Source organism: Pleurodeles waltl, chromosome 4_2 (genome assembly GCF_031143425.1).
Source record: "Pleurodeles waltl isolate 20211129_DDA chromosome 4_2, aPleWal1.hap1.20221129, whole genome shotgun sequence".
Lineage (NCBI taxonomy): Eukaryota > Metazoa > Chordata > Amphibia > Caudata > Salamandridae > Pleurodeles > Pleurodeles waltl.
The window spans coordinates 204,567,709-204,595,636 of NC_090443.1; positions in this window are offsets into that span (position 1 = coordinate 204,567,709).

Here is a 27,928-nt window from a genome sequence, read left to right on the forward strand (position 1 = left end):
TCCATCCAGCTTGAGTGACTGTTATAGTCACATCCAAAGGCTCGGATGAAGATAGGAAACCTTTTATCAGAACTGATCAAAATACACAGAGGAACCAGGCAGGGGTGACCGCTTTCACCCCTCCTGTTCTCCGCAGCCATTGAGCCTCTTGCACTTGCCATGCGAGTCCAGGCCTCACAATGGGGAATACCCATGGGATATGGTACACTACGATTTCTCCCTATGCAGATGACTTACTCCTGTACACCACAAATATCCATTCCATCCCCCTAACTATTGCACAAACCTTACAACACTTCACCTACCTTACCAACCTAAAAGGTAACTGAGCAAAATCATGTCTCTTACCCTTTATAGCTACAACACCAGACCCGCATCTCCAGATTGATAACATCCCAGTGGCCTGGCAACCAGCAGTCTTCCGATACTTAGGAATCAGGCTATTTCACTCAGACCTTGATCTCTTTGATGGAAATCTAACCAGAAATGTTGCACCGCTAAAGTCCCAAATTATCTTCTGGGCCACGCTTCCTCTATCAGTCGCAGGATGTATAGCCCCCCTCAAAATTGTGGTACTTCCTCGCTTACTCTACTACTTCTTAAATCTACTATTGTACATACCAAATAAACAAGCATTGGATGTTTTAAAGAAGTCCAGCGCTCACAGATAATACACCCTCAGTACATACAACAAATCCGCTATCTGAAAAAATGGTGCACCTCAATGGGAAGACACACCCCACTTCCCCCTTCTGCAAGCCGAGGATTGACATGAAGCAAATACACCTTTTAGGGAACACGCCACTTTCATAAAAAGCTCTTGAGCAGTTTGTGTCTTCGCACAGAAGTTTTTATTCTCAGCCAGTCCCTTTCCTTTTCATGGTCATGAAATACTGAAACATCTCCATATCAAATCACAGTAAATTTCCAGCCAATCATAGGTTGTAGTCAGTTTTAGCCAATCATAGGTTGTAGTCAGTTTTCAGCCAACAAGTGTTTCATCAACCGTTATTAACCCTTTGACTTCATCAGGGCTAAAAATAACACACATAGGCCCTTAATATGACATTGGTGGTAAATGCTGCTTACCGCGACGCTGATGTCCGCCAACACACCGCCGCGGTGACGAATATACATTCGCCATATTATGACACACACACCAATCTGACAGAAATACAGCCATATGCACACATCCGCCAGCCCAAAGGTCAGTGCAAAAGTGGCAGTCCCATACCGTTACGCCAACAGAACAACGTTCACCACATTATGACCCACGAATCACCACGGCGGACATTCAACGGCAGTAAACCATTGGCGATACATACCACCGCGCTCAGAATGGACACCCACGTACAAAACAACACCACATTAGCCAATACGAAAATCAAACACCTGACACACAAACACACAAAACACACACCACACCCACACAGCACTATAAAACACACACCCCACAATACCCATAACCCATTACGAATGCAAATCATTGCCACCAGACTATCACCAAGACCACTAAGACAACTAGGCACACACCACTTACACTCATAGATCCCTCACGCACCCTACATTATGCACCCCACCACATTACTCAACACACTCTCACCAACAAACATCACACAACACCCATGTCCCCACAAAGGCAGCCATGTTTCACAGATGAGGAGCTAAGGGTCATAGTGGAGGAAATTGTCAGGGTAAAGCCACATCTGCTTGGAGCACAGGTACAGCAAATATCCATTGCAAGGAGGATGGAGCTATGGTGGAGAATTGTGGACAGGGTAAATGCTGTGGGACAGCACCCAAGAACATGGGACGACATCAGGAAGAGGTGGAATGACCTACGGGGAAGGTACGTTCCATAGCAGTAAGACAACAGTTCGCCATACAGAGGACTGGCGGCAGACCCCCGCCTCCTCCCCCACAGCTCACAGCAATACTACATCCTGAGGGACTCACTGGATTAGCCGGAGGACTGGACACTGGTAAGTCAACATTTCACACTTATCAACCCCCATACCTGCATGCCATAACATCCCCTCACTCCCATCACTCCACTCCATCCCACATACTGCACCTACATATATGACTAACACTAATGCCAGCCATGTGTGCGATACCAATGCATGGACAGCCCTCCCAGCCCTTGCATGGACACCCATCACAAAAGCATGCACAGCATAGGGAAACTAGCAATCCCAAAATACATCACCATACAAAAGCAAAAGTTGGCAGGGCAGCACCAGCGATAGAGGGGAGGCCAGGGATGTACAGTATGTCATACACATGAAGCATAATACATCACTTACATCCCCACAGGTACCCCAGCCAATGTCAGTGGAGAGGAGGTGACACACCCATCCAGTCCCCCAACAGAAGATGCCCCCAGTGATGACAGTAACTCTGGACTTCAGGATCTAGATGACCTACCTGGCCTATCAGGAACCAATGGACAGCCGGTCACTGAAGCCCACTCACAGACCACTACAGAGCCTCCCCCATCAGGACCCAAAACCACAGCACCCACCCAGTGTACCCACACCTCTGTCCCCAGGACACTTCAATCAGCAGTGTGCCCAACTGTACAGGGACAATCAAGGACCTGGGGTCAGTAGCAGTGGGCACAACGTTCAGGGGACAGAGGCACAGGTCAACAGGGACACTAGGAAGACTGCTGTGTGCCAAGGGGAGGACAGGACCAGGGAACTGACTCTCCAGGAGGCACTCTCTGAGATCCTGGGAGCCTACCAACATTCCCAGGACAGAATAGGCAAGATCCTTGACAATGTGTAGGAGAACAGGTGGCTGCAGGAGGGACAGTATCAGGAGATCAGGGAGGACTTGCAGGCCATTAATACCACTCTGATCTCCATAGCAGAGGAGCTGGCCGACATGGCTAACATCATGAGGGAGGCAACAGCACACCAGCGGGCCCCCACCACTAGCCAGTCCATTGACCAGCCATCCACTTCTGCTGCCACTAATGGGCAGGAGGCCCCGCCACAGGACCCACAGGCCACCAGCACTCCTCCCCCTGCAGAAGGTGAACCACCCTGCAAACGTTCCCTGCGACCCAGACAGAAGCCAGAGACACTTGCCAAGACCCCCGCCAGGAAATGAGACTCTCCTGATTGTCCCTCTTGTGTCCCACTCAGTCACCTTGTCCACTTTGACTGCCTTTGCTCCCCTTCCTATGGCCCCTTGGACACTGGACCTATGCTACAAACAGACTGGAACAATTCCCTGGATTTTCCTCCATCATCATCCCATGCCATTGCACTTTCCCATAAATTGTTTTAGCACTACAATAAACACCCTTGAACACAACTCGACTACTAGTATTTCATGTATTGAAAATGTGTATTTATGGAAACAGATACATCCATTGCAAATGAATTGTACATTCTGAGAGCATAGAAATAATGACATCAGTACACAGTTGTTATATCACCAACATCTGTAAAATGACAAACCATAGGTGACAGTAAGTAGAGGTAAAAGGAAGTTAATGCCATCATGCCACAGCCACACAGAATACACCAATAGTCATAGAAATGTGCAGTTGCACTGTCTCACCTGTGTGTCATTGGAAGTACTGGCAGATAACTGATGTTCTGTTGTCCTCATCTTCATCATCAGCCTCTTCATCCTCACTGTCACCAGAGTCTACTGTTGCCACAGAGCATCTCCTGTCTCCTCCTCCTGCAGAAAGGGTACCTGGTGTCTGAGGGCCAGGTTGTGCAGCATGCAGCATGCCACTACTACCTGGCAGACCTTCTCGGGTGAGCAGCACAGCGATCCACTTGTCAGATGGAGGCACCTGAACCTGGCCTTCAGGAGGCCGGAAGTCCTTTCGATGATCTGTCTGGTTTGCCCATGTGCCTCATTATAACGTTCCTGCGCCCCTGCCCTGGCATTCCTCACAGGGGTCAGCAGCCACGATAGGTTTGGGTAGCCAGAGTCACCTGCAAGTATTGAGGTACAACATTTAGCCACACTCAATCCTATGGGCTTAACACCAGAGGCATACACTGACATATAGTGGGTGGGACCAAGGCTCACCTATTAGCCACACCCTGTGCCTCTGTAGTTGGGCCATCACATGTGGGATGCTGCTATTCCTCAGAACAAAGGCATCATGCACCGACCCAGGATACTTAGCACAGACGTGGGAGATGTACTGGTCCGCTAGGCACACCATCTGCACATTCAGTGAGTAAAAACTCTTATGATTCCTTCACACCTGTTCATTCTGGCAGCGGGGACAAGCGCAATATGTGTCCCGTCAATCGCCCCAATAATATTGGGGATATGTCCCATTGCATAGCATCTGGGCTTCATATTGGTCAAATCTTCCACCTGGGGTAAAGCAATGTAGCTGCACATGTGTCTTACCAGGGCATACAACACTTTTGCCAGCACGATTGAGAACATTGGCTGTGATATTCCTGCTGCCAACCCCACTGTCACTTGGAAATAACCTGTTGCCAGGAAATGGAGCACTGATAGTACTTGCACAAGAGGGGGGGATCCCAGTCGGATGACAGATAGGTGAGATCAGGTCAGGCCCCAACTGGGCACACAGCTCTGTGATTGTTGCCCTGTCTTGTCTATAGGTGAGGATAATGTGCCTGTCCTTCAGTTTAGCTAAGTCCACAAGGGGTCTGTACACGGGGTATGTCTCCACCTCCTATTCATCCGCAGCGGTAGGTATCTAAGGGACACAAGAGTGAGTAGGCTGTCACAATTTGAACAACAAAAGCACAACTGCAGTCCACATGGTGCACTTATGTATTGGGACAGTGTTAATGGCGAAGTATGTGCCAATCTAATTTGTGACACAGTAATTGTCGATATGACTGTTTCCCCCCCCGCCCGAAATGGCGACCACCTGTCCTGTATGTAGGGACAGGTGGAAGTGAGGTAATTCCGCCGACGCTGGTAGTCGTGGCAGAAAGCTGTCTTGCACCGCCGCGCAATTCCTCATTGGATAATATGGGGCTCTATGGAGTAGAGTGGCCAATGGTGATCTATGCTGGCGGTGACGGTGTATACCGCCGCGGACGTGACTGCCATTTTCTATCTGAATCCTCACTTGTTTTCTGACCTTCAACAGGAGAACACCTACACTGCATGTGCTGCTGTAACCTGTGTCTGGAACCTACCATGGCCTGTGTGACCGGGCAAATGGCCCCTGCCTTCACTTCCGAGGAGTTGGAGAGACTGGTGGATGGGGTCCCACCCCAGGACGGATAGCTGTATCGGCCTCCAGACCAACAGGTGAGTACACTTTGGGTATGATGCATGTGGGAAGGATGCATGGAGATGGGTGTGCAAGCATCCTGTAAGGCGGTGGGGGGAATGTCTTGTGGTACATGATGTGCGCTGGGCTATGTGTGTGCCAATGGTGATGGAAACGGGTATGGTGGGCCATTTCTGTGACAGGCTGGGCTGTTTGTTTAATGGTGTTCACCTGTCTTTATTGCCTTTGCAGGTCAGGGCCCATCAAAAGAAGGGAATATGGAGTGCCATTGTCAAGGACGTGCGGACCCTGGGGGTCTATGGCAGGTGGAGCACCCACTGTCAGAAACAGTGAGAGAACCTGAGATGCTGGACATGGAAGACCGCAGAGGCCCAGCTCGGGATGGGCTCCCAATGAGGTAGGGTGCCTGTTGGACCCTGACCCCCCTGATGGCCCGCATACTGGCAGTGGCCTATCCTGACCTGGATGGGTGCTTGAGGGAATCGCAGCAGCCACAAAGGGGTGAGTACAGTGGGTATCATTACATATTTTGGCTGGTAGGGTGGTATCTGGGTGGTGGATGTGTCGTTAGTGGGTGCCCCTAAGGTCAGGCCAAATATTGCTGCATGAGTCATCTGAAGGGTAATGGGTGTATGGCACATACAGGTAACCTAGCTTGTTAGCAGTCCATTTCAGCCAGGGCATCGTGGGTCCCAGGAGTGCTTTAGTTGGCGATGTGTGGTCCTCATCTTGCCTTAGTGAGGAGCCATACCACTGGTAGTGCAATGCATAGTGCTTAAGCCTGTTCCCTATGTGTGACGGTGATGTATATGCCACTAGTGGTGTTGGTGCAGTCATTGACCCATTGTATCCTTTGTCTCCCCCCCCTTTCTTGTTTTGTCATCCTGTCCTTGTGTGCATTAGCATCATCTGGCAGAGGAGCAGGTGCACCGTCGACAGAGGGAGTTGCATCCCACAAGACCCAGGAGGCAGAGTCCACCGATGCCGAAGGAACCAGTGGGACGGAGGGCGAGGGGAGCACCACAGCAGGGACTGGAGAAGACAACACAGACTCAGATACCTCCTCCAATGGGAGCACCCTGGTGGTGGCAGACACCACTGTGACCAACCCAGCTGCAGGTACAGCCGCCATCCCCGTACCAGCACCGCCCTCCCAGCAGCCCCTCAGCAAGTTGGCCATGCCCGCTCACCCAGGAGGATGGGCATCTCCTTCGCCCCAGGCAACTCAGGCCCTGCCCCAGTGAGCCCTGCTGCCCTGAGGGAGGAGGCTCTTGACCTCCTGAGATCCATCTTTGTAGGGAAATCAACCATTGCGAATGCCATCCAGGGCCGGCATCCCAGATGCAGCAATGCAATGCATTTCTGCAGGGCATTCACGGTGGATTGGTGGCACAACAGAGATTGATTCAGGCTCTGGCCTCCTCTCTGATGGCAGCCATTGTCCCTGTTTCTATTGTCCCCCCTCCAACTACCACTTCCCAGTCCCATTCTTCTCAGCCCCATCCAAAAACACATACAGATGAGCATGCACACAGGACAACACCCAAGACTGGCACAGGCAAACACAAGCACCACACTTCATCCCACAAGCACTCATGCAAACACCATACAGTTGCAGACACAACAGCATCTACTGCCTCCACTGTCTACCCCTCCTCCTCCATCTCCCTCCCAGTCACATCCACACTCACGCCTGCATGCACTGCATCAACATCCACCACCAGCATCACCAAACCAAGCAGCACACACACCTCACTAGCAGACACCTCCACAACAGCTATGCACACGTCCCCTCTGTCCTCTTCCTCCCTGTCTGCCCCCCTCCGAAAGGACACAAACGCAAGCACTCACACACCCAACAGCCATCCACCTCACATCAATATACAGACCACGCACCTGCACCCAAATCCAGCATACAACTCCTACAACCACTCCCTCAACCTCTACTCCAATCACTATTCCCTCCTCATTCCCCAACGTCCCTAAAAAGCTTTTCCTTGCCCAACTTGACCTCTTCCCTCCTTCTCCCTCCTCCTGCACGTTTGGGCAGGGTACCAAAGACCCAGCCCAGCACCTCAGCCAAACAGTCCACGGGGACAGTGGTAGCACCACCCACTTGTGGTGCTAAGGATACCACACCTCCATTGAAGAAGGGGCAGGAGCCTGCACCTACAGGCAAGAAGGGGAAGGAGCCTGCACCTCCATCCAAGGAGGGGAAGGAGCCTGCAACTCCATGCAAGAAGGGGTAGGAGCCTGCACCTCCATCCAAGAAGGGGAAGAGGCCATCAACCCCTGCCAGGAAGGGTAAGGAATCCATTCCCCATGTAATGGAGGACATGAAGCCCTCTACTCCCGCAGAGGCTGTCAGGGTGACACCTCCACCACCACCAGCTGTCACGGGCCCCCACCACCAGCTGATGAAGTGCTGCCATCAGCAACTGCAGAGGCTGACCAGGAGGCACCTCCATCCACCACGACACTGCAGCCATCAGCAACTGCAGAGGCTGCCCAGGAGGTACCCCAATCCACCACAACACTGCAGCCATCAGCAACTGCAGAGGCTGCCCAGGGGGCACCTCCATCTGCCAACATACTGTAGCCATCACTGCTAGCAGACGCCATGTAGGTCACCCTTCAGGGGGTGCTGTATCATCCAGAACCAGTGGGAAAGTCACCCACCTGAGAGACTGTGGCCTTGCACTCCCCAGGACAGAGCAATGGGCAAGTTGCTCCTTCCAGAACCAGTGGGCAAGTCACCCACCTGAGAGACCGTGGCCTGGCACTCCCAGGACAGAGCAAAGGGCATGTTGCCTCCTCCAGGTCCAGTGGGCAAATCACCCACCTGAGAGACTGTGGCCTTGCACTCCCCAGGACAGAGCAATGGGCAAGTTGCCCCATCCAGAACCAGTGGGCAAGTCACCCCCCTGAGAGACTGTGGCCTTGCACCCCCCCGGACAGAGCAATGGGCATGCTGCCCCATCCAGAACCAGTGGGCAAGTCACCCACCTGAGAGGCTGTGGCCTTCCACTCCCCAGGACAGAGCAATGGGCACGTTGCCCCATCCAGAACCAGTGGGAAAGTTACCCACCTGAGAGACTGTGGCCTTGTACTCCCCAGGACAGAGCAATGGGCATGTTGCCCCCTGCAGAAGCAGTTGGAAAGTAACCCACCTGAGAGACTGTGGCCTTGCACTCCCCAGGACAGAGCAAAGGGCAAGTTGCCCCATCCAGAACCAGTGGGCTTGTTCCCGCATCCGACTGCGGTGCCCCCCCGGAGGTGCCTGGCCATTTGCAGACCGATGCCCCTGCAGAGTACTATCCGAATAAATTCAGGATTCGAGTTGGGCCTTAGACTGTGCCCTGTGGCCATGTGGGCCCTTTGAACATTGGACTGGGCAGTGTCCCTTTTTGTACATGTGTACATATCTGTTTCATTGACAAATCAATTAAGTTTTTTAGATGTTGATGTGATTATAATCACTGTCATCCACTTACGTTGTCCTTGCATTATTCTGACGTGTTTCGAGGGCAAATTGTTTTTCGTGTGCAGATGCTTGTGTGTATGGTGTGTGTAAATAGTGTGTGTTGTGAGTGTGTGTGTCACTCTCGTTTTCCTCCCTCCTTCCCTCCCTTGTGTGCTAGGCGGCTGTTTTCACCGTCGCCGTCTTCGTCAGTGTTTGTGTTCCAGGTAGACCATAACGTAGAAGATTATCAGGAAAACTTGCAGTACAGGTTCCATGACGGCATTGTTATTCCGGTGTCTCCGTGGGGGAGTCCTTTCTCTTCTGTGATGCGTTTCTGCCAGGATTTTGATGTCGTTGGTACTGCCCCGGAAAAGGTGGTGGATTGCAGGGTCAAAATATGGTGGGCGGTACTTTGTCTTCAGCCTGGCTGTTGGCGGCTACCGCCATGGTGAGTGTTGTTTCTGCCATGGCGGTTGGTTTGGTACATTGGCTGTCGATAGGAGTTATCACCGCCATGGTCATAATTTGGCTGTACTTACCGCCAGCCTGTTGGCAGTATTACCGCCACTTTATCATTCACTGCCAGGGTCATAATGAGGGCCATAGACTTCTGCTTGTAAAGCATTTCACAACAATATTTGTTGTACCACACCAAAATCTCGCCCTGTGGTATAAAGAGTGGAAACGAAACTTAAGATGCAGACATTCAAGCACCCAACTGTTGAGTCATTGTGATGCATTAATACGAACATGCCTTTTTATTCTATTGATAATATTCATGCATCAAACATAGAAAGTATAAAATCACAGAGCTACACTAGAATAATTGTGTCAGTGAAGTCCAATAATCATTACAGATTCCATTGTTGATTTTTACAAGGCAGCAAGAAAGGATAAGTAATTTCCCACACAAGCAAGTGGTGCCCAAAAACCTTTTCAACCCTCCAAGGGCTGATGCTCAACCGCATGCAGAACTGTCCTTTAAGCCTGCTATTTTGTTACCTTCTACTTTGGTACATGCTTATTTCAATCACTAGTCAAAATTCCAATGCGATTTCAAAGGCCTCCCGCCACTTACCGTTTTACTTGGGACCCAAATAACAACCTGTGGATCTGACTACAACCTATGATTAGCTGGAAATTTACTGTAATTTGATATGGAGATGTTTCAGTATTTGACAACAATGAAAAAGAACAGGACTGGCCAAGAATAAAAACTCCTATGCAAACACACAAACTGTTCAAGGACATTTGATGAAAGTGGTGTGTGCTCTAAAAAGCGTATTTGTTTCATTGTACATACCACCCTCCTTTTTCTGAAATCTAGAGAAGAAACGCTGTAGCTTCATCTGGGGCAAAACCAGATGCAAACTGGAGCTGGTGAAATTACACCTGCTATCTGATCAGGGAGATCTTACTGTGCACAACTACGAGCTTCACTACCTAGCATCTCAGCTCCAATGGATGACGCACTGGCTTGTGGGCCTGCAATTTACAGACACTGCCACAATGGAGCCTGCATTGAATCATGCCACAATCCTCCACCTATTCCATCCCCACTCCAACCTACCACAACCTCACCTCAACTTAGCACCAGTAGCACACTTCTGTTTCTGCCGCTGCCTCTACCTCACTGGGTCTACCATGCCATATGCACCAGCAATGGCACTACTGGGAACACCTACAGGATAGGAAATGACCACTGAGGGCGAGTTGACAGCATGGCATGAAGCGAACCTCCACATGTTGGGCAACCTTTAAAGCAATGAAACCTTACTATCATACAAATCCCTGATGACTGAAACAGGGCTACCATCTGGTCAATTCCTTGTCTACAACTCCCCGGTCAGAACAGAACCCCAAATGCATTTGACTATGCAATACTTGAATCTGATGGGCACAGGTCGCCACATTATAGGCTGGCTGATAAACACACTGAGACATCACACAGCAATGTTGCTTATGCCCCTGCGCCAGTAATGAGCAATGGACCTAACACAATAATTCATAGACAGCAAATGGGCCACGCTGTTACCAAGTCCAACATATGTGCCCTGAAATGCTAGGTTTAGGCTTATACAATACTACATAATACAAAGAGGATATGTGACCCCGGCTAAATTTAATCAGTACTTTAACGGATCGGACGTGACATGCCCTCGTTGTTGGCAAATAGACACTGATCTCCTCCACATGCTATGGAGCTGCCCGACATCCATTGTTACTGGCATGAAGTGACTAGAACCTTACACGGCTATACAGGGAAGGCCCCACACCATCTAACACACAACCACTATCTGTATTATGTATGATCGCATGCTTCGCCTACTGTTGTAAACCTAAACAAATCAATAAAAAGATGGAACAAAAAAAAACTAGATGATCACTGTGGCACGAGGGACAGTACTAAAATTTCTGTGACATCACTGCCCCTTCAGATGGCGAATCAAGCCATCGCAAAACACTCCAAACTCTCATTTTTTTCAATGACACAGCTTGAAATTTCTGATGTTTTTCCAAGTAAGGTCTTCTGGACTCCTACAACTGCTTGATGTGACTATAGTATATGCTCTTCCTACTCTCCATCTCAATCTCTTTCTGTCTCCTTTTTCTTTTTGGTCATCTCTCTTTCAGCTTCTTCAACAATTTGTAAAGACCAAATGCAACCGGGGCACACAACGCCACCATCAATAGGGATCTCAAATGGTTCCAACATTCCTTTCCTTAGATTTCCAAACCACCTCCCAATTGCTAAAAAACACATTTTTTGTTGCTTCAAAGGCATCTGTCACTGTTAACTTCTTCAGGTACTTTCTCAGGGTTGTCCTATTCACAATGTACTTCCTTATCTGCTTATTATTGTCAGAGATATACGTGCAGCACAGATGACCTTGCAACAATTTGCAAACTCTACCCTCCTTTGTGAGAAGAATGTCTAACGCAAGGTGATTTTGTAAAACCATTTATCTTACAGCAACCATTTCTCTGTCGATCAATAGGATGCACCTGCATTGTCTGTAGATAACCTATCTGCTATTGTTGGCAACTTCCTAATCTTGAGATCTTTCAATATCACCCCTACTAATGGAATTATGGTACCACATATATCTCCTTCAATCCCTGAAGCACTAGCACCTCTCTTGATTCTGGTATTTGATTTCTCATCCCATACTGGATCATTAAAATGGTCCACATGATCAATCTTTGGAAACACCACTCCCTGGTTACATATGCCGTACCAGCCTTTTGGCAGTATTTAATAGGTGTTATTTTCACAAATGAAATAAACACCTGGTCTTGCCCATTCAACATAAATTCCATACACTCTTAAAGAAAAACGCATCTACACTTGCTGGTCCCTACAAAATGTGTGTCAGTCTTTAATCTGTGTGTATATACACATACTTTCCCTACATGTTGCCAATCTGAAGCAAGGAATCCTTGGTTTCCAGCTACTGAATCTATCTGTTCTTTTCCCCAACTATATAAAACTACTCACTTTTTAGGCTTCATGGCTCTTGTCCTTTCTCCTCCTTTCTTTGACTTGTCCAATGAACTGTACCAAATGTTAATGTAGGCTCAAGGAAACCTCCCACTGTGTCAATGTTTTTCACCTTGCAATGCTGCTCAAATGTTTCATGATTGGGACAATTGAAAACACAAGATCATAGTTCAAGTATTAGTATTGATAATACTCCAGCTGATACAAAAGTGTTAGTAACAGGCTGCAGGAAATTCCATAGGATAAGGGTAAACTATATGTGATTCCCTCACCTACTGATGAAGGCAACTGTGTGCATATGTAACAGTCACTGGTTTCCATGGCATCTTCGTATTCATGTAATGTAGGAGGCTGGCCTGGCTTACAGTGGGTACCTGATGGTACTTACACCTTGTGCCAGGTCCAGTTATCCCTTATTAGTAGATTAGTAGTGTTCTAGCAGCTTAGGCTGATAGAGGTAGCTATAGCAGAGCAGCTTAGGCTGAACAAGGAGACATGGAAAGCTCCTACTATACCACTTATATTGTATAGCACCATATCACAAGAAAACACAATACTCAAAGTTACTAAAAATAAAGGTACTTTATTTTAGTGACAATATGCCAAAAGTATCTCAGAGGATATACTCCCTTAGGAGGTAAGTAATATACACAAAATATACACACAAACCAAAATCAGGTAAGTAAAACACTTAGAAAAGTAGTGCAAACACTATAGAACACAATAGAATGCAAAAGGCGAAAATAGGCATGGGGCAACACAAACCATATACTCCAAAAGTGGAATGCGAACCACAAAGGGACCCCAGGCCTAGTGTAGTGTGTAGAGGGTCGCTGGGAGTGTAAGAAAACACTAAGGGTGTCCAAGATACCTCACCACAAGACCCTGAAAAGTAGGAGTAAAGTTACCCTACTACCCAACAAAGACAGTAAAGTTGAGATCAGGGAATCTGCAAGGACAACAACTGACTGCAAAGCACTGAAGATGGATTCCTGGACCTAAGGACCTGCAAAGGAGACCAAGTCCAAGAGTCCGGGGGGCAGGAGCCCACTAAACCCCAGATGAAGGTGCAAAAGGGCTACCTCCGGGTGGAAGAAGCCGAAGATTCTGCAACAACGGAATGTGCCAGAAACTTCTCCTTTGGTCAGAAAATGTCCCAAGGCGTGCTGGAGGACGCAGGGTTGTTTCCACGCAAAAAGACCGCAAACAAGCCTTGCTAGCTGCAAGAGTCATGGTTGGAGATTTTGGGTGCTGCCCGGGCCCAGGAAGGACCAGGAGATCGCCCCTTGGAGGAGGAGACACAAAGGGTGCTCAGCAATAGAGAGAGCCCATGCAGAAGCAGGCAGCACCTGCAGAAGCACCTGAACAGGCATTCAGAATATCAGAGCAAGGCGGTCATCTCAGCACAACAAAAGAGGGTCCCACGTAGTCGGAGTCCAACTCAGTGAGTTGGGCAATGCAGGACAGAGTTCTGGGGACCTGGGCTGTGCTGTGCCTGAAGGAAGTCTTGAAAAAGTGCACAGATCCCTAACAGCTGCAGTTCACGCAGTACATAGGATTACTGTCTTTCATGGGGAAGCAAGGACTTACCTCCACCAAATTTGGACAGAAGGACCGCTGGACTGTCGGGGTCACTTGGATCCAGCTCCTGTGTTCCAGGGACCACGCTCGTCAAGATGAGAGGGGACCCAGAGGACCGGTGATGCAGAAGTTTGGTGCCTGCGTTAGCAGGGGAAGATTCCGTCGACCCACAGGAAGTTTCTTCTTGGCTTCCAGTGCAGGGTGAAGGCAGAGAGCCCTCAGAGCATGCACCACCAGGAAGCAGTCGAGAAAGCCGGCAGGATTAGGCACTACAAAGTTGCTGGTAGTCTTCTTGCTTCTTTGTTGCGGTTTTGCAGGCGTCCTGGAGCAGTCAGCGGTCGATCCTTGGCAGAAGTTGAAGAGAGAAGTGCAGAGGAACTCTGGTGAGCTCTTGAATTCGTTATCTGAAGAGAAACCCACAGGAGAGAACCTAAATAGCCCTCAGAGGAGGATTGGCTACCTAACCAGGTAAGAACCTATCAGGAGGGGTATCTGACGTCACTTGCTGGCATTGGCCACTCAGAGGTCTCCATTGTGCCCTCACACCTCTGCATTCAAGACGGCAGAGGTCTGGGACACACTGGCGGAGCTCTGGGCACCACCCCTGGGGTGGTGATGGACAGGGGAGTAGTCACTCCCCTTTCCTTTGTCCAGTTTCCAGTTCTGCCTTTCTGGGACTGGGCTGCCCAGACCCCAGGGGGGCAGAAACCTGTCTGAGGGTCGGCAGCAGCGGTAGCTGCAGAGAAAACCCCAGAGAGCTAGTTTGGCAGTACCCGGGGTCCATGCTGGAGCCCCGGGGATGCATGGGATTGTCACCCCAATACCAGAATGGTATTGGGGGAACAATTCCATGATCCTATAAATGTTACATGGCCATGTTCGGAGTTACCATTGTGAAGTTACACATAGGTATTGACCTATATGTAGTTCACGCGTGTAATGGTGTCCCAGCGCTCACAAAGTCTGGGGAAATTGCCCTGAACAATGTGGGGGCACCTTGGCTAGTGCCAGGGTGCCTTCACACTTAGTAACTTTGCACCTAACCTTCACTAAGTGAGGGTTAAACATATAGGTGACTTATAAGTTACTTAAGTGCAGTGTAAAATGGCTGTGAAATAACGTGGACGTTATTTCACTCAGGCGGCAGTGGCAGTCCTGTGTAAGAATTGTCTGAGCTCCCTATGGGTGGCAAAAGAAATGCTGCAGCCCATAGGTATCTCCTGGAACCCCAACACCCTGGGTACTTAGGTACCATATACTAGGGAATTATAAGGGTGTTCCAGTGTGCCAATCAGAATTGGTAAAATTAGTCACTAGCCTGCAGTGACAATTTGAAAAGCAGAGAGAGCATAAACACTGAGGTTCTGGTTAGCTGAGCCTCAGTGATACAGTTAGGCACCACACAGGGAACACATACAGGGCACACTTTATGAGCACTAGGATCCTGGCTAGCAGGATCCCAGTGAAACAGGCAAAAACAAACATACATGTAAGTAAAAAATGGGGGTAACATGTCAGGCAAGATGGTATTTTACTACATGTAACAACTCATAATATACATTTGCGGACAAATCACCTTTAGAGCCATCAGTGTACAAATATTTCTCATCATTGTATAGGGGAGTTTGATCTGCTATGACATTTGCTAAACTCTGGCAACTTATAGATTTGACTTTCTCAGTATCACTTGTTGGTAGACTCAGCCCAAGGAGCAACAATATGATCATGATATCTGTCACAACCATTAAACCTACACCTATGAGTTAGATCTGGCATCCTTGTCGTCGTTTCTCCTGTCTTTTTGCCTCTGCTTCCTATATTGTTGACTGTGTACTGGTCTTCGTTTTTTGCTTGTTTTGGTGTTCTGGGCACTTTACCACTGCTGACCAGTGCAAAAGTACAAGTGTTGTAGTTTAGCAGCGATTAGATTAAGCATTAGCAGAAGACATCTTGTATTTAGTAACTATTGTGAACATTTCACGGAATCCATTTTGTATTCATGGCAGCCATTTTCTCTGCCACATGCTGCATGTGCTCACCATGTGCGCTGTCCCACCTTTCTGTTAACTACTCTTGAAAATCTGCCTAGTGACAAGTTATATTTAGCATCTCCCACTTTCGCACATGCTCAGTAAGGTCTGCAGCTGTTAGTCCTTGAAAACTGTTAGCTCCTCCTACCTGTCGACTGTGCATTTCCACATGACCTTACATGTATGCAAGTCTTGCTTCTATAATTGTACCACCTCCTTTTAGCCCCTGTGTGGGTATAAAAGGACCATGCTCTCTCAGTTCAGTGTGCTACTTCAAACATTACCGAAGGGTGCTGTTTGAACTGTAGTACCACCTCATGAGGTTAATAAACTTTGTCTTTTATTTCAGTTTCTGTGCCAACTTCTTCCTACATGGTCTGAGGACTTTGTGCAGAGAAAGGTGAACCCCTTGCACTAGTAGGCCTTGCTGAGGCTTACTTCAACAAATTGGCGCCCGAACAGGGACTCATTGGTGACTCGGATGCCCAACGGATTGGTTGCGACGAAGGATTGGGATCTCGCTGCGGACGATCAATGCCTGAGGAGACCCGAGTCTTAGCAACCACGGCGTTTTTCCCTTCTTTCTGATTTGACCATCCAGGTGGCGCCGGTCCTCGACTGAGATCCTTTTTGTTCATTCGTCATGAAGTGACCATTTGGTCGATTTTAGAACTTGGCAGTTGGAACCTGGACACCCTGTGATTGGTAAGAGCTGTTTTACGGCACTTGCTGTGGGTTTTGATGCCTTTGTTTGGTAATGTAGTTTAGCACTACTTACTGTGGCTCTCGTGTTTTGGGTGACTAGTCAATTTGTGTCCTTTGAATTGATATATAAATTGCAATTTATATAGGCAGGTAATGAGGAGAATTTTCTCCAATTTAATTTTGATTTGAACGGCACCTTAAGTGCTACTTTGATTATAATATTGCATAGTCTGCACTATTTTTGGCATGCCTATTTTTAGCGCACTTCATAGGATGTGTTGCTTTTGTAATGGTACCAATTTGAGACTGGAAGAATCGCAACCGGCACCCCCAGAGGGGACGCCCAATAGAGATATGTATGTTAAACATGGTCTTTCTTCTATAATGTACAGCACATTATGGAATAAATACACTTGTGCGGATCCTGAGTTACGTTGGCCTATGCATGGGTCATTTGATTTGCGAAAGATTGAGTATGTGGAACAATGTACAGTATGTGTAAGCGAAAGTCTAGGCAATATACTGTATGTTTGACTGTGTACGAATGTGGGAGAAAGAAGTGCGTGGACGAGTGAAGCGTGAGCAAGCCTTGCTTGAGAAAGAGCAGCAGAAGAATGTATATGTGGAAGCATTGGAAATGAGAAAGAAATAAATAAATGACATAAAGGAGCTAGAAGAGAAAGAACGTAAATTACAGGTAACTGACCAATACACCGTTAGGCAACTTCTCTATCCTATCCTTAATAAACCACATGATGATTTATTGTTATTAGATCGCCCTCCACCTCCGTATGTCGTTCCTTCTGCCCCTCATGAGTTAGTTAAGGCCTCCAGTTCGGAGCAACAGAAGATGCGAGACAGTCGCTCTATGTTGCCTGCTGACCGTGCGTCTGAGCTTAGATCTATTGCTCGTAAAACAATTCGTAGAGTTGTCTCTGCTTCTGAACTTTTAGACAACATGAAAGGGTGGACGGAAAAGGAGCAGCTATATTTTACTGAGGCACTTGGCTCAGAAGTTATTGAACTATATCGGAAATATTCTGATGAGTTAGAGCCCGATGATGTAGCAGCTGATCATAAGCAAATGCATGATGGTCTTTTTGTTTTTTCCCAGGTGGCTGATGCAATCAGGCGTTTGGTGAAATTATGTGTTGCGGCAGTCCGTTTGCAAGAGGAGAAAAGGGCTGTGGACGTAGTTGCACGGACATCTCAGACCGGTGGGGTGCAAGCGTCCATCTTCGGAACAGATAAGACTATGATAGTTCACGCAAAACCAATGCGGGAGGCCGCGCCTTTGTATGTTCCTCCTAAAGGATTGGGTACAAGTGATGACAAAACTTCTGTTGATGCTAAGGGTTATTTTATTTATAATTGGGTGTATAGTCCTTGGAATAGGGCAGATGTAATGGCACTTAAAACAGCATTACCTGACCCGCGGAAAAATCCAGCCGCCTTTTATGAGGAAGTTGAGGGAGCAATTAGTTCTTGTACTATGACTTTGGCTGACATTGATTTATTTTTCGGATTGATATTACTGCCAGATATGTGAAGAACTGTTCGTAAAATTGATGATCATGCAGTTTTTGGGGCGTCATGGAAAGAATTAGAACAGATGGATGGGGATAGGGAACCTGCGAAAAAGCCATATCAGTTGATTCTAGACCTTCCTGCAGTCATATTTGTTAAGTTAAAAACGATTATCCCCCCTAAAAAGATAGATTGGACTGTTTTAACGTCTTGTAAACAAAAGGCAGATGAATTGGTCTCTGATTTCTTTACACGCTTTGAAGAAGCATTTCATGATTTTAGCAGCCAGTTATTGTCAGATGATACGGGCAGACATTTGTTTGTCGATAAATATGTCGCAAATCTGTTACCAGGAATAGCTAGTCGTCTAAAAGCTAGTGAAAGTTCATGGACTACCTCTACTCCGGTTTCTCTTTTGACTATGGCTCAGTATTATGAACGTCAGGAATTAGAAGCAAAAGGTAGCGAGGATAAAAAGATTAAAGAATTAAAGACAAAGGTTATGTTGGCACAAGCTTATGGTCTGCCTTTTAGAGGTAGTGATAGAGGTGGACGTGGATCTTATGGTTCTTCTTACACTCGTTCGAATTTGTCTGTTGATCAGTGTGCGTATTGTAAGAAATTTGGGCATTGGGCTGCCGATTGTCCAGGACTACGTTTTCAGCAGTGTTCACGTGGTCGGGGACAAATGAGAAATCGCTCAGGATATTCAGGACCTAGAAGAAGCACGAATGATCATGCTAGGGTTGATGCTAATGTACGAGGGCAGGATGGGTTTAACACTTTGATAGACGGAACCAATACCAAATGTCTAACCATGTGCAGCCTGATTTCCAAGATTCTGCTTATGCATAGGATTGCCTAGGATGGGGTAAGGAATCAGTTGAAGTTCCAGTAGATCAGAGGGGTCCCTATGTTACAGCACATGTTTTGGGTTCTACTGATCAGTTTCTGGTTGATACAGGAGCTACTCGAAGCACCTTGTCTAAACAATTGATTCCATGGGCTCCCCTGTCTGGCTTAACCATTACATCAATAGGTTTCGATGGAACACCTTCCCCTAGCCCATTGTCACAACCACTTGCATTCCATGTTGATAAATTTACTGCTCCATGTCCATTTTTGCTTTCTCCAAATACACCAGACAATATTGTGGGTCTTGATATGCTCAAGTATTTCAGGGCTACAATACGATGCTCTCCTGAAGGGGTGCGTGTTATTTTAAATGATAATCATCCTGTGATGGAAAGAGTTTGTCTTGTTAAAGAGGATAATGCATTAGCTTCACTCCCTAGTACTTTGTGGGCTACTTCAGATACTGATGTGGGACAAATGATGATTCCACTGGTACATACTAGTGTCAAGGAGGGAACTGTATTGCCACGTTTGCTTCAATACAAAATTTCACAGGAGGGCGAAGAAGCACTCACACGAATTGTGCATGATCTTATTGCAGTTGGAGTTGTTGAGGAAGTTCTGTATAATGTTTGTAACAGTCCGATTCTTCCTATTCTGAAAAAGGATACTGATACCAGGATTTACCGATTCATTATTGATTTACGAGAAGTCAATAAGATTGTGAAACCACAATATCCTGTGGTATCTGACATCACAACACTTCTTACTTTGGTTCCCCCGACAGCAACTACGTTCTCTGTGATAGACTTGAAGAATGCTTTCTTTTCGATCCCTATTCATCCTGACAGCCGATATTTGTTTGGTTTTACTTTGAATAAAAGATCTTATAGATTTTGCAGAGTTCCTCAAGGCTATATGGAGAGTCCAAGTATTTATAGTCAAGTGTTAAAACGACAACTCGATTCTTTTGTTTTGCCTGAAGGTGTGGCTCTCATACAATATGTCGATGATATTTTGTTGGCGGCTAATACCCCTGAGCAATGTGAAAAGTGCACTTTGTCCTTACTTTCTTTTCTTGCTTCACACCATCATAAAGTGTCACGAAAGAAATTGCAATATTGAAGCCAAAAGGTAACCTATTTAGGTCACCTTTTGTCTAAGGAGGGCCGTGCACTTACATCAGATCTTATTCAAGCAATTTTAGACACACCAGTACCCTCTACTCAGAAAGATGTTCGTGCATTCCTTGGTTTTACTTCTTTTTGTAGGCAATGGATATTAGGGTTTTCACACATTGTCAAACCTTTGCTTGCACTTTTGACTAAAGATACTCCAATGCCCCTCCCATGGACAGATGAATGTGAGACTGCTTTCCTGCAGCTACGACAAGCCCTTTGTTCAGCACCAGTGTTAGGTACTCCAGATTACATGAAGCCTTTTGCACTTTACGTACATGAGAAAGATGGATGTGCATTGTCAGTTTTAGTTCAGACACATAGCGATAAGCAGCGTCCCTGTGCATATTTTTCAGCAGTACTTGATCCTGTCGCTCGAGCGTTGCCTGGGTGTTTTCATTCAGTTGCCGCAACAGCTGTGTCAATACGTAAGAGTGAAGGAATAGTTTTGTCACATAAGCTGTTGGTTAGTACCCCATGCGGTTGATGCTCTTTTAAATCAAACAAAGACACAACATTTAACTAGCGCTCGTATAACAGGATATGAGTTGACATTGCTGGCTCCTCACATTACACTGAAGAGATGTGCAACACTAGATCCAGCCACTTTGTTGCCATATCCGGTGACTCAGCCTCAGTCACAAGAAACACATGATTGTATATTCCTTACCGAAGAACAGACAAAGGGTCGTATTGATTTACAAGATACGCCCCTTCCAGATGTAGACGGGGAATTGTGGGTTGATGGGTCTTGTTTGAAGTTGCCAAATGGTACGACCTCAGCTGCATATGCAATCACCACAATACACACAGTAGTGGAGACAGCTCGTATACCACAGAAATCAGCTCAAGCAGCTGAACTAATAGCTTTGACACGAGCATGTGAGCTTGGTACTGACTTATGCGTGAACATTTATACAGACAGCCGCTATGCTTTTGGAGTGGCTCATGATTTTGGTTTGCTTTGGAAGGAGAGAGGTTTTCTCACATCCCACGGGATGCAGATAATGCATGGAGAATTAGTGCATAACCTCTTGACTGCATTGACATATCCAAAGAAACTAGCTATTGTAAAATGTAGTGCACATAAGAAAGTGACCGATAAGATAGGGCAAGGTAATGATCTTGCTGACCGCATAGCACGTGAGACTGCGATGCAGCGAAGTACTACTTCTATGTATGTAGTGAAGTCACAAGCTGAACGTTGGCATAATGCTAGACAAGACGTATTAGATATACAGAAACCTGCTTCTGTGAAAGAACGTGAGCAATGGTCTGAAGATGGAGAATTGGATGATGAGGGCTGTTGGCGGAATAAGCAGATGGACAAATGGAAATTGTCTATAGCTTTTGTACAACCTATGGTTCAGATGGCACATGGGCTGGCACATGTTGGAGCTTCAACAATAACGAAGTTGCTTACGCAAGTTTGGGAGCATCCAGAAATTTCCAGTACAGCTAAAAGAGTAGTACAGTCTTGTTTGATCTGTTTACGATACAATCCTGGAAAAGGGACACATACTCCTGCGGGAGAGTTTGCTACACCAACTGCACCTTTTGAAGTTCTACAAATGGATTATATTCAGCTTGAATGCTGCAACAATTTAAAGTATGTCTTGGTGGTGGTATGTGCCTTCAGTAAATGGATAGAGGCGTACCCAACAAAGGATAATACTGCCATTACCACAGCGAAGGTGCTTTTGAAAGAATTTTTCCCTAGGTTTGGTGTTTGCAGACTTTTATGGAATGATAACGGACCTCATTTTGTTGGGGAAGTTATTAAGTATGTCTTGAAAGGATTAGGGATCAAACAGAAGTTCCATGCGGTTTTCCACCCACAATCAGCAGGGTTGGTGGAAAGGTATAATGCTACTTTGAAGCTGAAGCTAGCGAAAATACAGGCTTCCACATCCTTAACTTGGCCAGATGCATTATCGCTGGCATTATTGTCTATTAGGTCAGTGCCACACTCTCGACTCGGCCTTAGCCCATACGAAGTGGTTTTTGGGAGGCCAATGAATATTTGGGGAGTTCCTAAGCCAAATTCTGTATATGATGTACCTTGTGTCCTGATGAATGATTATTTGGCACAGTTAACCGACAATTTGGTTTCTATTCATCAACAGGTTCGAGAAGCACTTCCTGACAGATCTACAGGTGAAGGCCATGAACTCCGACCTGGTGACCAGGTGATGATTAAGGGGGTCATTCTGACCCTGGCGGTCATGGACCGCCAGGGCCAACGACCGCGGAAGCACCGCCAACAGGCTGACGGTGCTTCCTGGCCAATTCTGACCGCGGCGGTAAAGCCGCGGTCAGAAAAGGGAAACCGGCAGTTTCCCACCGGTTTTCCCCTGGCCATAGGAATCCTCCATGGCGGCGCTGCAAGCAGCGCCGCCATGGGGATTCTGACCCCCTTCCCGCCATCCTGTTCCTGGCGGTTCTTACCGCCAGGAACAGGATGGCGGGGAACGGGTGTCGTGGGGCCCCCTAACAGGGCCCCATAATGATTTTCAGTGTCTGCTTAGCAGACAATGAAAATCGCGACGGGTGCCACTGCACCTGTCGCACCCCAGCAACTCCGCCGGCTCCATTCGGAGCCGGCTTCATCGTTGCTGGGTCTTTCCCGCTGGGCGGGCGGGCAGCCTTTTGGCGGTCGCCCGCCCAGCGGGAAAGTCAGAATGACCGCCGCGGTCATTTGACCGCGGTGCGGTCTTCTGGCGGGGGAACTTTGGCGGGCGGCCTCCGCCGCCCGCCGGAGTTGGAATGACCTCCTAAGTCCTTTGAAAGATCAAGCAGCTTGGAACCAAGGTGGCGAGGCCCAGAACAGGTGCTCCTTGCGACAAGGACAGCAGTTTGAGTGACGAACTGAAAGAATTGGGTCCATAGTACTCACTGCAAGAGAGTGCTACCTACCTTGGTGGAACCTGCTGTGCTGACCGATCATCGAGAGATTTTGACTACGGAGAAAGACCGTGCTATATCACCTGACGAATCTGCAGAGGTCTTCCCGGACCATACGACTTCTGGAGTGTTGCGATATAATTTGAGACCGAGGAAAGAATCTGAAAATGTTTTGAAAAAACTGGTTGAGCTACCGCCCTGGGTTAGTGAAACGGAGAGCCAATGTGGCAAGGGGGGGGGATCAGCCATGCATTAGAGTAGTGACACCCGTCTTGGCCCGTGGTGAAGAAATCAGCGGCTGCCCAGGGATAAGAGCTCCAACGATTGTTTTTTAATTAATTTCTGAAAGGGTCAATTATCACTGTTGCTAAAATGAATAACAAACTGATCATTAGTACTATGGGGTTTGTTGTTGTTTTGGTGGTTATAGCAATAATCACCTGGTTTGTTGAAAAGAAGTTTCCTGCTCGTGAGTTTTTTGTTGCCACTACTCCAGTACCAGAGGATCACTATTACTTTACGCTTCCCTATCAGGAGCAGAAGCACCGTCAATCATACTTCAATAATACTTTCATTCAGATGTTGCATCATACTCATAATGCTACAAATACTACTAACTGTTGGGTATGTGGAATGATACCTGCGCATCAAAAGAAAGGAGGAACACCTTTCATTCCTCTTCCTTTTTCACACAATGGTTCTTGTCAAGCTTGGTACACGCTTTTGTTTGCATCTGGAAAACGTACAAAGGGCGGACTTCTTTTTCGCCTTAATAAAGTATGCTACCAAGACAAAGATGGGTATCCCCAAGCCAAAGGAACTAAATGGGAATGGGAAGAGTATCAACCGGACAATGTTTCAATACCATATGTCTTCACAAATATAAGAGACTCTGACAAGAAAGAACAATTTGTGATTTCTGTTACAAAAACTAAAGCAGATGTATGTATACGTAGCATTGGACGAATTCCAATAGGGATAAGAGATTGTACCTTGATTTTAACTATTGAGGGTGTAAATAATAGTAGTTTTACAGCTTCACATAATACATATTGTGTTTGTGGTAACTATGGATATTACCAACTACCTGTTGGGTGGTCAGGTGTGTGTTATGTATCTTTTCTATTACCCCCTGTGTTTTTGGCCCCTGCATCATATCACCGAGATTTTAAACTGTTCAATGACACCATTAAAAATAGATATAAAAGGGCAATAAGTACAAATGAGGTAGACCAAACGGACACTAGCCTGCAACAATATGTTGATTTTAATTTAGGGTTGTTCCCTTTTGTGGGTGCTGCGTTAAACAGTAGGAAAGTGAGACGATTGACTAGGGTTGTGGAAGCTGTTACCAATCAGGCAGTTCTGGCACTTGGGAATATTACTGAGGAGCTCCAAATTGCGAGGACTGTAGCGCTCCAAAATCGTATGGTACTAGATGTGATATTAGCTGACCGAGGTGGTGCATGTCGCATCATCGGTAGTAGTTGCTGTGTTTTTATTCCCGATCACTCACCTTCAGTATATGATGCAATATCTAAATTGCATAAAATTGCTGCAGAAATCCACACAGAGACTGGTACTTGGACTTTTTCTGGATGGTTTTGGGCTCTTGTTTCCGCCTGGGGCTGGAAAATACTGACTATCCTGTGTGTAATGATTGCAATATTTTTCACATGCTGTATCTGTATTCAGTGTGGTCCAATGTTCTGCTCCATGTGTATTACTGCTTGTATGCCTACCAAAAGAAATATTACAGAAATGAAAGCACAACATATGTTAGATAAGGAAATAGCTGAAATGATGAGCAAAAATATACAAGATGAATATTTAGATTATCCTAGAAAGACGAATGTCTTCAGCTAATGCTGAAAGGGTTGTCTATTGTAGTTTAGCAGCGATTAGATTAAGCATTAGCAGAAGACATCTTGTATTTAGTAACTATTGTGAACATTTCACGGAATCCATTTTGTATTCATGGCAGCCATTTTCTCTGCCACATGCTGCCATGTGCTCACCATGTGCTCTGTCCTACCTTTCTGTTAACTACTCTTGAAAATCTGCCTAGTGACAAGTTACATTTAGCATCTCCCACTTTCGCACATGCTCAGTATGGTCTGCAGCTGTTAGTCCTTGAAAACTGTTAGCTCCTCCTACCTGTCGACTGTGCATTTCCACATGACCTTACATGTATGCAAGTCTTGCTTCTATAATTGTACCACCTCCTTTTAGCCCCTGCGTGGGTATAAAAGGACCATGCTCTCTCAGTTCAGTGTGCTACTTCAAACATTACAGAAGGGTGCTGTTTGAACTGTAGTACCACCTCATGAGGTTAATAAACTTTGTCTTTTATTTCAGTTTCTGTGCCAACTTCTTCCTACATGGTCTCAGGACTTTGTGCAGAGAAAGGTGAACCCCTTGCACTAGTAGGCCTTTCTGCTTACTTCAACAAATTGCTCTCAATCTAAAATGTATTGGTAATTGGCTTTTGATTTACTAGTAAGTCCCTACTGAGATGTGTGCTGCAGATCCTGATGGGTCTTCCTGGAATAGAGTGGGAGGGAGCAGCTGGCACCTGTACCTGAAAGGATTGTGCCTGTCCTCACCCAATGCAGTCCTAAACACCCTGGAGTGTGTCTGGAGCTAGGCCTGGGCAAGACAGGAGCCTACTTCAAAGGTAGAAATAAGTATGAGTAGTGGACCCAAAACTCCAGACTTTTAGAACACTTCTGGATCAAGAGGAACCTCTGCGAAGGAGAAGAGCTGAAGATCTGTGAGGAGGAGTACTGTCCCTTTGCTGTGTGAGCTTTGATTCTTCTGCCTGAGAGAGGACACAGACAGGCCTTTGCTGTGTATCTTGCTTGTGAAGTTTCTCCAAGGGCTTGGACTGAGCTTGCCTCCTGTTAAGAAGTCTCAGGGAAAGCAAAGTCTTCATCTGCCAGCACCTGGGTAGTCTTGCTGAGGAACCTGACTTTCCAAGTGGTGCCAATTCAGTTCCTGAGCCCTTGGGAGTGAAAGCTGGCCTGAAAACCGAGAAAAAAAGGCATACTGACTCGAGAACCGGCGCTGCTGCACAACTCCGTACCTCTGCCTGCAACCCAAAGTCATGGTCCCCACTGGAGTGTTACGACCCCGACCAATGGCGCAGGCCAAACACCACTGCAGCCCTGCTGCAGTCCTGCAACATTGTGAGTCTTGAGTGCCGTGTCACTGACGTCTGTTACACCCGACTGCCACAGCTCCTGTAGCTCTGAGCGTGACCCTGAGAGGTTGACCCTGCCAGATCACAGGGGATTAACACCTCTCACCGAAGCTGCATCATCTCCCATATTCACCAGTAAGGAGCTGACGCTGCCCCAGATCTGGCGACTTCGCACCTCCCCAACTCCGTGCACTGGCTTCTTTTTACTTGTTACCAAAGGTACTGTACATGGGGATTTGTGCGACTGCATGACCGGCGCCTCCCTCCTTGCGAGTGGCGTTGGACTGTTGGAAACAACTCTGTCAATGACATTGTGATAGTTGGATCTATTATGTTTCTAAGGGGCTGATTTAAGAGCTGCTTGGGCCTCCTTGCGCCACATAAGCATCACTTTTTTTATGCTTACGTGGCCCAATGAGGCCAAAATCGCCACGCCAGATTTACAAAGTGGCACAGTACATGCATTGTGCTACTTTGTAACCCTTTGCGCTACGTTATGCCTGCATCATTTATTTCAGTACTTTTAACGTCTGCTCAGAGCAGACGATAAAAGGAGCCATGCCATTGTTTTCAATGGGTCTCAATGGGTTTTGCAGAATTAGCATAAAAAATGGTTATGCCAATCCTTCAAAGCTCTGAGCTAGCGTCAAAAAGTTGCTGCTCATTCCCCTAACTACTGCAATGGTGTGCCGGATACAGCACAAAATGGTAGCGTAAGGGGGGCCCTTTGGGGCACAAGAAAAGTGGTGCTGCACTGGGTGCAGCGCCACTTTTCTTAAATCAGGGCCAAAGTGTTTTTCTTGGGATTTAATTTTTCAAAATTAATATCTTTGCTTGTGTATGTTCGATTTTTGTTGTTTTGGTCTTGTTTAATTTAGATAAATATTGGCTATTGTTCTATACCATTGTGGAGTCCATTTGCGGTGTTTTCACTGTGTTACTGTGTGTGTTTGTACAAATACTTTACACATTGCCTCTGAGACAAGCCTGATTGCTTGTGCCAAGCTACCAAGGGGGTGAGCAGGGGTTATCTGAGCTGTGTATCTCCCTTACCCTGACTAGAGTGAGTGAGTGTCTGTACTTGAACTGGGTGCAAACTGACTGCCAACTAGAGACCCCATTTCTAACATTTGTGATCAGCAGCGAGGATAGGACTTGTATTTCTACTTGGCATACAGTGATTGGGATACACTACTGTTTTATTACAGAACATTACACAATCACATACTGTTTTTCTCTTGAATTATTTTGCTTTTCCTTTTTCTCCTTTTTGGGATCTCTCCGCCTTTTTCAAATTTTGCACCTTTGCTGAATCTTATCCACAAACATGTCTCAGTTTGCAACGCCATCAGCATTTGCTACAAAAGTGGTGTTTAAGATGGAGAAATCAGAGGATTACACAGTAGTCCACCCCAAGCAGTATTGAAAGGATTTAAATGTCCAATCAAACGTTTTATCAAGAATGAGGAGTTACTAAAGGTGCTCAGGGCCTGTTTGGCAGCAAAAAAAGGCTGAGGAGCACACAACAGACAAGAATATTGCCGTGGATGAGTTGGTGCAGAGCCTGCATGATCATTTAATGGATAACCAGGACCTGCCTGGAAAGCCTACAAGGCAGGCAGCAGTGTTTCTTATAAAGGTCTGCCCGCAGAGGAGATGAAGGACAGACAGGCAGAGAGAAGGCATAATTTGGAGCTTGAGAAACTTAAGCTGGATTTGGC